This window comes from Lactuca saligna, chromosome 5 (genome assembly GCF_052625555.1).
Source record: "Lactuca saligna cultivar CGN05327 chromosome 5, ASM5262555v1, whole genome shotgun sequence".
In the NCBI taxonomy this organism is placed as follows: Eukaryota; Viridiplantae; Streptophyta; class Magnoliopsida; order Asterales; family Asteraceae; genus Lactuca; species Lactuca saligna.
Genome location: NC_136421.1, coordinates 140950049 through 140961710, shown reverse-complemented (window position 1 = coordinate 140961710; position 11662 = coordinate 140950049).

Below are 11662 nucleotides of genomic sequence, written 5' to 3'. Positions count from 1 at the left end.
TGTGGTTTTTCAAACTAAGAGTGGATATGGTAGATTTTAGGGCCAGAGGGCCATGTCGATCGAGCTTCAATGGAGTGTACCTTGCAAGGAAAGTTGAGTTTAGCTCCTAAGGGATTTGACTGTTGAGGAGCCAGTTGGGGTCGCAAGGCTCAAGTAATAGTAGAGATGATTTTATGTGGAGGATAGCGGTCTGGAGTGAGTGATCAACCAGTGGTTGAAATGTCACTTTCTGTGATGAGAATTATAATATTTCCACTTCCTGTGTGGAGCGAAAGAGATAACGAGCTTCCGGTTTCAGAGTTTGGAGGTAAACCCCATGGGGTAGCCTATAGTTGTGATACTTTCACTAGAGTATTTTGCTGTGAGGTATTTCTTACACCGTGAGAGAGTCATCAGTAGGGACTGAGATGGATGAGGACAAGGGTTTACCTTAGTTGAGTATAGTAAGGCATATTTTAGCAGTAGTTCCAAGTAGTCAAGAGGAGTATATCGGGGTGGCAGCCCTCATTGTTTACATTGTATATCGACTGTGAGAGTGAGGTATCTTGCTTCTATGATAATTCGCACGATGGAATGTTTGTTTGAGGAATCAAATATGAGGTGTGTGTGATAGTTCATTATTTTAGGCTAAGAGTTGTAACTAATTTGGGACAGTTGAGATGTCCAGTGAAGAGTCAGTATGAGATTTTGGGGTGACTAGAGGCAGTCACATTGGTAGGACTCCGATGTTTTCATCTGAAATTCAGGATACTTGGAGTTATTGGGTCGTTATCTAGAAGGTCATCGAGTGGTGCGTGAACGTTCCATGAGTCAGGAATGGAACATCAGGTGGGACAATCTGTAGTGTGGTCTGTTGGTATATCAATGTGTGACGTTTCAAACCCTAACTGGGGGAGAACTGGGTATTCTATGGGGAGGATCCTCAGTCTGGCATGGTACAGAAGTTTGGGTTATAGGGATCTGCGGTTTGAATATATTATTGGATAAGGTGTCTAAGTCCATAACTATTTCTGGTATGTACTTGACTCGGTTTGACATGGTCCATTTGGGTTGCATGGCATCATGCATTTGGATAGACTAAAATGAGAGAAACAACAATTATGTTTTATTAAAATATTATAAGTTCTAATATATTAATAATATTATTTAATTAGTATTAATCAAGAATTAATGTAGAGTTAATTAAGTGATCAAAAAGGTGACTAATTACATATATGGGTTGATTGTGTAAATCATCCATACTTGTATAGTGGGCTAATGCTTCATGGATTATCAAGTTGGGCTAAAACCCATAGGATGCTCCATGGTGATTATAGAACCCATGGGTCATGAAAATGAAAGGTCATGAGAATTAGGGTTTACATGGTGTAACCCTAATTGTAACACACTATATAAGTAAAACATTATTCACCAAAATTGGCCACTAAAGCATATAGAGAGAACAAGCTGATTTTTAGAAGTGTGACATTTCTCTCAAGTTTATGCCAAGTGCATTTGGTGTTGTGTGAGACATTTGAGGCATCACACTTGGGGTGCTAGGCTCACAAGGTTTTCAAGGAATCCAAATCACTACAAGGTATGTATTTCTAGCTATCTATTATGTTTAAAGTCCCCCATGTATGCTAGATAGGATTAAGAACCTTGGAAATCAAATTTTGCATGTATTTTAGACAAACATAGATCCAAGGTTTCTAGGGTTGCATGTACACCTTAGGGTCTTAGAATGCTCAAAACCCTACAGTGGTATTAGATCCTAGGCTTGTTTGTTTGATACTTGATGCAAAATAGTGAAAAAAGTTGAAATTCTTGTTGTCTGCACAAGGGACTTGCCGAGTCCATGGGGGGACTCGACGTGTCCAAGCGAATCTTTAACCAACTCGGCGAGTTGGTTCTTGCAATCGACGAGTTGGTCAGGCATAATGCATATTTTCGATTTTTGCTGCTAGAAATGAACTAGAAACATTACCATAAACTATTTTGGTGCTTTAAACTTGTTTTACATGGTTTAATGGTTGTGAAAAGTTCTGAATTGAATTGAAAAGTTCTGAAAAGTTACAAAACTTTCCCTCAAGTTTTGGAACATGTAAAGTCATCTAGTAAACTTTAGTTCCAACCCCTAGAATTTTAAAAGATAAAATTCAACCCTTATACTTTATAATATTATAAGTTAATAATATATATATATATATATATGTGTGTGTGTGTGTGTGTGTGTGTGTGTATAAGATCAAGTCATTTTACCGTTAGTATGCCTCATTGACGAAGTCGGTCTATAGGGGGGGTATAAGGTTGCTGCCTATAAAATGGAAGCTTAATGGGTGTCCACTCTCACCCACCGCTTCCTTGACTGGTGGAGGGTCGTTAGCCGAACAGGTAGGACAATGACTTAAAAATTCTCATTAAAAGTATAATGATTATAATAAAGTAACTGAATGCTTTTATAAATTTCTAATATTAGTTACTTTAGGAAAATGTGAATAAGGTGCTAACCCATGAAATTACACTTTACACTTTGATTAAATCGTTAGTGGAGCGTGTGTGGTTAACCGGCACACTAACTTGGACTTAACAAGGTAGGCAAAGGGTGAATTAAGATTTTTCATAGGTTGGTGGAGCGCGTGTGGTTAACCGGCACATCGATTGAGTGAAAAACATTAAGGGTACCAAGTAATTTGCATGGTTACTTCACACCTTGTTTTGTGATCATCGGCATCCCAGTCACAAAACATGAAGGGCACACTCGAGATTGAAACATGCCATTGAAAAGTTCAATGAATCTCAAAAGAATCTAGGAATTTCTAAAAACCAATTAAAACCTAATAATTTACATTTCGTTTTTCATGATGGAAATTGGTGAATTGTCATTCACATACCTTTCAAATATGTTATAGCTTAGATTACGACATCCCTCTTCTAAGTTATAATATATTGTGATTGGATCCTAGCCTTAATATTACATTTGGGTGTTTTATTAAGGACTATCTTTATATCTAATCTAAACTTGCTTTCTTCCTTTTCAGATGTCTTTCAACAATGCTGCTTTTGGCTCAAACCCTACCGGCTCCTTCTCTCTCATGAACCTTTGTGGGAGAGTCATCTTTGATGGTTCCAACTTTATCGATTAGATCCGTAACATCAGGATGGTTACTCACTATGAGGACAAGAAATATTTTCTTGATAAGGAGCTGAAGGATATTGATGAGTCCACTGTTACCCCTCAGGAGATCGATGACTTCCGGGCTCATGAAAGAGATGCCACCAAAGTGGGATGTATCATGATGGATACTATGATAGTTGAACTCCAAAAGTCCTATGAGGACTATTATCCTTCTGAGATACACCAAGACTTGATGGACCGCTACCATCATATTGCTCGACAAGAGAGGTATGACATCATCTGCTCCATGATAACAACCCGAATGAAGGATGGTGAACCCATCACCGACCACTTGTAGAAACTGCAAAGTTATGTGGACTGGTTGCTAAAACTTAATGTGAACTTCCCCGAGGAGTTGACAATAGATATCATTTTGCACTCCTTATCCTCGTGTTACGATAAATTCTTCATGACATACCACATGAACAAGGAGGAAGTTACCCTCAGCAAGCTTCAAGGACTCCTTAAGACCGCTGAAACTAGTCTTAAAGGTAAGTCAGTTATTACCACTCCGACTCCTACTCCAAACTTCGCCCCTGTCCTGGTAATCTGGAAAAGTAAAGGGAAAAAGAGGAAGAACCCTTCGAAGGGTACCAAGGGTAAGACCCTTGAAGGCTCCTCTTCAAGTGGATCCAAGAAAGATTTTATCACTCCTTCTTCTGACCCAAAAGAGGCTGAATGCTTCTATTGCCATGAAAAGTCGCATTGGAAGCAAAACTGCCTAAAGTACCAGCAAGACATAAAAGATGGGAAAGTAAAACCCACCCATGTAGGTATTTACACAATATTGTCTAATAACTTACCTTATTCTAACTCTTGGGTCCTTAATACAAGTTGTGGAATTCACATATGTTCTGATTTGCAGGGACTAAGAAAAAGTGAGAATGTGGAGTATGGAAAGATAAACTTGATCATGGGGAATAAGAAAGCTTCACCTGTCACCAAGATTGGAGTTTATTCTTTGTTGGTAAGTAGTGGGTTTACATTATATTTGAATAAATGTTGTTACTCGCCTGAAATGGCAAGAAATATTATTTCCTTTCATGCTTTGTACAAACAAGGTTTTACCGTTTCTTTTGATAATGAAATTGGTGGAATAAATGATTTCTTTAATAATGTTCTTTATTTTAAAGCATTACCTTGTGATGGTGTGTACGAAGCTGTGTCTGTTGTAGATAACCTAGGAAACAATGTTTTGTGTATTGATTCTTCTAATAATAATAACTTGGATAAAGCATCATTATGACATTGTCGTCTTGGACATGTAAGCAAGAAACGCATAGGTCAAATCCAAAAGGATGGAGACTTGGAGTCATTTGACCTAAAGTCAGATGATAGTTGTGAATCATGCTTACTTGGAAAAATGACAAAGTCACCCTCTATTGGTTCTTGTGCAAGGGGTGAAGGTTTGTTAGATCTAGTGCACACAGATGTGTGTAGACCCTTTAAAACTGCCACAAGGGATGCTAATCGTTATTATGTGACTTTTATAGATGATTATAGTCGATATGTATATTTCTACTTAATCAAGCATAAGTCAGAGACTTTTGAAAGGTTTAAAGAGTTTAAACAAGAAGTCAAGAATTAGTTGGGTAGGAACATTAAGATGCTTCGATACGATCGTGGAAAAAGTTGAAAACAAAATCTAAAATGTTAAAGGTAATTTATAAAACATATACACACACACACACACACACATAAATAGGAGGACCGTAAATGAAAATTACATTGAATCTGAACGTATGCAAATATAGGCATGGCACAGGAAACCATTAGTTCAATAATTATGGATGTATTTGGAAATTCTCTACTTGAACATTTCTTGTAATTTTCATTTCTATCAATTGTAGTTTATGTAACAGCTTGCAAATATTAGTTAGATTACTAACAATATTTTTTAAAAAAAGTCCAAATTTTGTAAAATAAATGAAAATATAGAAAATAAAAGTTTGAACTATAAAATTTATATAGTTGGAAAAAATTAAAATAATTTATTATATATACTTGGACCCAAATCCCCCTAGGTGTCCATCTCATATATGTTTAATCACTTCCTGGCCTTGAACCATTTTTAAAACCATGGCTTTACCTAATTCTCAGTGAAGACCCTCCGGTCTCACAACTCGGGTTGGACCCTCCGGTCCTAACCAATAAAACACATGAAAATATACTACATAAATCACAAAGACAAATGCATGATATCACATAACTCAATATAAGCATATAAGACCCTCCGGTCGATAACTCAAATAAGACCCTTCGGTCACAAAATATTACCACTCAGGTAAGTATATTGAGAAGACTCACCTTGTAAGTAAGGAAGTAGGTCTCGTACTCCAGACTCCGCCTACATATCATAATCATCTCTAATTAACACTTTATAACCCCAATCCTAAAAAGTTATTCTAACTCCTTCTCTAACTCACGGAAAGGGTGAAAGACCATTTTACCCCTGTACGATCTGCACAATTCATGTCTTGACCAAACCCTAAAAGCCAACGAAAGTAAACACTCGAGTCAACATTCCATGTTGACCCATCTCGTCGAGTGCATCTATGTGACTCGTCAAGTTCCTTTGTTTTCTGTGAAGTATCGAGAAAAATCCAAATCAACTCGTTGAGTTGTCTCACCAACTCACCGATTTGCAACGCGCCCAGACTGTTGGGGAAAACCCTCGCTAACTCGTTGAGTTGGCTCATCAAATCGCCGAGCTCCTTCAGCCATTCTCTCATTCAGACTTTTTTAAGCAGAACTAAGGCCTCATACTTTAGATCTAGCCTTCTAAGGCTGAGATATCACGTAAAGGTGAAAGTGTTACGTCCATGCATGGCATTTAGGGCTCAAAATGCCAAAACATGCTCTATAGAGGGTTTAGTGCATGAAGGTTGTCCATTAGCTTGATAAAGCTTGAATCTTTAGGCCCAAGGGGCCTCATCTTGTCTAGATATGAAGTCTTAACTCCATGGCAAGCTCAACAACTTAAGGGCGCAAAGAAAGGATGAAAATGTCCCTAAACTACCTAATGATGAGATCTAACTAAACAATGATCAAGGTGAAAGATTTTTACCTCCACAAAGCAGCTAGCACTGGGAGAACACCAGATCCAAAGGTTTTTTCTCGTTCCAAGCCTTGTTGCTCTTCAATCCCCTTTCAAAAATGCACTAGAACAGAAAATCTTAGCCTTTCTCTCTCTCTCTCTCTCTCTCACAATGACTATAGCTCGTTTCGGGTTTCTCTCAGTGTCTCAAAATAATCAGGGAGGTGAAAATGAAGGCTTAAGGTCCTTTAAATAGGGTATAAACCCTGAAAAATTAGGGTTTTCACACTCAACTCCTACTTGTCGAGTTCGGGTCCTCCAACTTGTCGAGTAGACTCTAAAAATCATGCGGCCATCTCAACTCCTACACGACAAGTAGGGACCAACCAACTCGTCGAGTAGGACCTATAATGTGAATAAAATTCTCAAGTTCCATATCCAGGAAATTGGGGTGTTACAATTCTCCCCCACTTATATTATTTTTCCCTCGAAATGGCTCTTTATCGACACATGGGTTGGAACAAAAATTCGAGAAGTACAACCGGAAAATCCCGTAACATATAACAATCCCCTCTCCCACGACCTCCGAAACCAAACAGGAACCCTTAACTCGAAGAAGGATGGCCCCTTTTCCATTGCAGTATCAACTCTGACTCTTCAGAACTCGGAAACTGTAGTGGTTTGTCTCCCCTACAGACCGCCCGTGCAAAATATCACCATGTCAACCGCTCATCGAATCATGGACCGATAAATCACTTCCAACTCTGATTATCTCATTGCGACTAATGGGAACAAATCTATGACCATAATTGGCTGTTGATCACTCATGACAAACATACCAATCGATCCAGAGCGTAGCTCAAAAGGAACGAATGGGTCACATCTCCCCAACTATTAACTGTCGGTACCATTATCAAAACCAATCTGAAGAATGAATCTCAACAATCTTCCCTCAGATACTAGAAAAGTGACCATCTCCGATCGGAAATATCCTCTAATATCCATAACCATAATCCCATGCTTCCTTTTAAAGGTTCATCCCATCACTGAGTACCAGGTCAGCTCCCGACCTAAAATTTGAGCCTTCAAGGCGACCCTAGCACATTCGGCCATATGACTTCACAATCGTTCTATCAACCGAGTTGTCTCAACCAATCACACTAGACTCACAATCACCAAGTTCTCTTTACCCCAAGAGATTATTATAACCAATTTGAAATTGCACCTCACCTCCGACCTCTGTCGTCTACTACTTGCTAACTCATGCATGTCGTGGTTCTTCTCAAACCGACAAACCGATTCACCTGATCTATAGCACCAGATGGGAAACATCCCCACTCACAATGAAATCCATCTGAAAACTCTAAAATCCCAACATGCCCGTCCTCCAAACAGATAGAGCCTAAACTCAAACATGTAACGCACCGATTCTCATTTATTGATTTATGTATGAACCTTTTTTGTCTTTGGGTCTACTCGACGAGTAGGCTGCCCTACTCATCGAGTAGTAGCGGCTTGGTCCGCATGTTTTAATGATCTACTTGCCTAGTCCAAGAGCGGACTTGACGAGTAGGAGCTGGCAGATGAAACCCCAGATTTTGGGGCATTTCACCCTATTTAAAGGATCATTATCCCCCCCGGCCTCCCCTTTACTACTTCTTGTCCCTCTCAAAACCTAAATCGAGTGTGTGTTCTTTTGCTATGCTCAAGCTTGGAGTATGAGTTTTGGAGGAGGAAAAACTTGGGGAAAATCAAGCAAATAGAGGCAAGAACTCGTGGGATTCAAGATCTACATCAGTGAAAATTCTCTTGAAGGTATTAGACTGTTTTACTTGGCTCATGTTTTAATGTAACACCCTAAAAATACGAGCCAAAAATTTCATTTTTTAAAACATATATTTAGCAAAACATTCGAATTAAAACATTTACTGATCATAACATTTTATAAAGATATCGCATGTCTGGAAAAACATTTCATTAAACATAATAATGTTAGAGTACAAATCCCCGGGAAGATCTCATGATGCGGAATACAGAGCATGTGTGTGATGGGCCGCTACCGCACCAGCTCTTTCCCCTTCAAAGAAGAGGTACTTGAAACCAAAACTGAAAACTGTAAGCATGAAGCTTAGTGAGTTCCCCAATCATACCGCATACCATACAATCACATATCATACATATTGCCATGCATTTTTGGGGTGCCCGACCTACCCGGTACGACCATTCTGGGGTGCCGACCTACCCGTGTCAAGCCATTCTGGGGTGCTGACTACCCATGTCAAGCCATTCTTGGTTGCCGACTACCCTTCGGTCCTGACGACCGAACCTCGGGGACTATTTCACCCCTTACTGCTATTATCACATATATCATAACATAACATATTATCAGACATATCTGGGGTGCCTGAACTACCCTTCGATCCTAGCAACCGAACTCGGGGACTAGTCCCCTCCTACTACCTCTATCGGATATAACGTAACAAGCTAGCGTGCAAACATATCATCATATACTGTCAAACGTATCTGGGGTGTCTGACTACCCTTCGGTCCTAACAACCGAACTCTACTACTATCACTTACAACATTTCATGCTAGCATATAACATATCAGGTAGTAGCAAACCTAGATGATATCACAAAGACAATCATCTATCATATATCTCTTACTGGTGGGCCGGCATTTTGGCCTTAGACCCACCGCTACTAGAAGGTAACTCACCCGTAGTAGCTGTTGATCTGTGTGGGAATGGTCTATCTGCTGCTGCTGCTCCGAAAATCTTCCGACTGTAATTCCCACCAAGCACTTAGTCAAATACTACTAACCGCCCTCAGGGTAAATTGTCCATTTACCCTTAACAAGTCATGAGTGAAGTCACAGTCAACTGCCAGTTGACCAGACTCGCCGAGTTGGCTTGCCAACTCGCCGAGTTCGTTTCTCTATACCCAAGTCTAATAGTCCTTCATCCTACTCGCCGAGTTGTATGAACAACTCGCCGAGTTCGCCTTCATCCGAAGAACACTCTAAGCTGTGACTTGCCGAGTTGTATGAACAACTCGCCGAGTTGTTCTTGAGACAAGAAGATTGTCATGAACTCGCCGAGTCATGGAATTGACTCGCCGAGTGACTTCATGAGTGAGTCTGGCTTCCAACCCACTGAGTCACACCCTATGACTCCCTACTCCAACCCGCAAACATGAAAAGGGGAAAAACCTGGGGACTCACGACCCGACTCGCTGAGTCAGATGAACGACTCCCCGAGTCTGCCTCATGCAAAAACTATACACGCGATTTTGCTTGAATCCAGCCCATGTCATTCATAGATTTGGGTTCCTAGGGCCTGGTTTACACGTAAAGTTTCCAACTTTACGTGTAGATAATCACCAATGAAGGTTTTAGGGCTCAAAGTGCACCAAAAGGGGTAGATCTAGGGCTTTCATGCAATATGACTCCATAAAGGCAGTAGATCCAAGCTCCAGGGAGTCAATCATGCCTAGATCTAGAGGCTAACAACTTATTACAACCCACAATGCACAAACAAGCTTGGGGAAATGCTCAAGGACTTTCATGAAGCTAATAGAGACTACAAGCTTGAAAACAGAGAGGAAACGAGCTATACCTCAAGGAAAACGTTGAGATGTCACAAAGATGCTTGGCCTCCTTCTCCTCTTCTTGATCTACTCTTCTTTCTTCTCAAAAACTTCAAGAACACACCAAAACACTTCAATCTCACAAGGAATCAGGGTAAAACGATGTTGGGAGCTCTGAGGGTGAATGGGGGCGAGCTTGGGGCGGAAATGAGGATTTAAATAGGGTGCAAACCCTTGAAATTTAGGGTTTCATCAAAAAGCGGTGACTCGTCGAGTACAGAATATGGACTCGCCGAGTCGCCAACTTAAACGTGCCCCCGGACCCCGTCCCTACTCGGCGAGTCGGACCTACAACTCGCCGAGTCCAAGGCTAAAAATGACAAATTCTTAGATAAATTTTTCGTACCAGGAACCAGGTGCTACATTTAAGCTAAGATCTGAAGTTGTAACTTCATATATGGACTCCCTTTGACCTCTACATCGATAAAGTTATCAGTTTTACCTAGTAGGAGCCTTCCCTCAAGTGTGAGACTTCATTGTAATCTTAGTTTTGTCATTTAAGGGCTCTAAAGCCTTGCATGCACATAAAGTTTTCAATTTTACATGATAAGCATGCCTAAGGAGATTTGATCTGAAATTTGGAACCTTTGCATGGCTTAAAAAGCATCTGTATGGATGAAGAATAGAAGGAACTCGGCAAGTCATATGAAGATGGTCTAGGACTCGACGAGTTGGATGAACAACTCGATGAGTCTGAAGAAGATTTTCAAAGACTCGGTGAGTTTGATGAAGATTTTCAAAGACTCGGCGAGTGAGCAGAGTGAGTCAGCGATTCAGTTAGGGTTTTTCCGAACCGTTGGATACGTGTGAGCTTGTCGAGTTGCAAGGGGGAAAAACTCGACAAGTGGCCATGGAGCTTTGACCGTAAGCCTTAGGAACTCGACGAGTCACTCCGGTGACTCGGCGAGCAGGCAAGTATTACAAGGAACTTGGCGAGTAGCTGAGGGTACTCGACGAGTTGAGGTCAACATGGACTGTTGACTTTGACAGTTGAATTTGACTTTGACCATGGGTTAACTAGATGACTTGTGGAGAACACTTTGAAAAGATTGGAAATTTACAAGTATGATTTACAATGAATATAGGTGGTGGAGTTTGTGGCGGTCATCCGAAAGTTTGAACCTATCTTATGAGTCGATAGTTACAAGGTGAGTTATTCTCACTATATTAACAGGGTCTAAGGCACCAAGGCCGACCCTTTATGGACTTATTTGGTTATGGCGTGATATGCTTATGCGTAGTAACCTGGTTAGGTCAATGTTCTGGTTATAGGATGATGTTATGTTAGTGACTAGTTGGCTCTATACCCCGATTAGTGGGGATGTTCCAATGAGTAGTGATTTGATAGATCGGTTTGACTGTTATGTGATATGGGCTAGCGTATGATATTTATGTGCACATGTTGTTTGTTGATTAGGGGTTGGGTTGAGGTGGTCATGCTTTGTGTAGTAGGCCAACATACCTGGTGAGCAGTCCGGATAGGTTGTAGGCCCTGCGAGGTGGTCCAGTCATGCCTCAGGCTCGAGAGCAGTCCAGATAAGCTGTAGGCCTTGCGAGGCGGTCCAGTCGGGCTGAAGGCTCATCATGTATGGTTTTCTGTATTGTTATATGTTATGATTATATTGGTATGGATTTGGTATTTTGGGGTAGCTCACTAAGCTCTCGGGCTTACAGTTCCAGTTTATTGTTTCAGGTACTTCTGGTGATCGAGGGAAGGCAAAGGCTTGATTGTACCGCTCCTCATGATTTGTTTATGTTTATGGGAAAAACTAATATTGGTCATGATTTTATGGATTGATACTGGGATACTCTGATAATTAC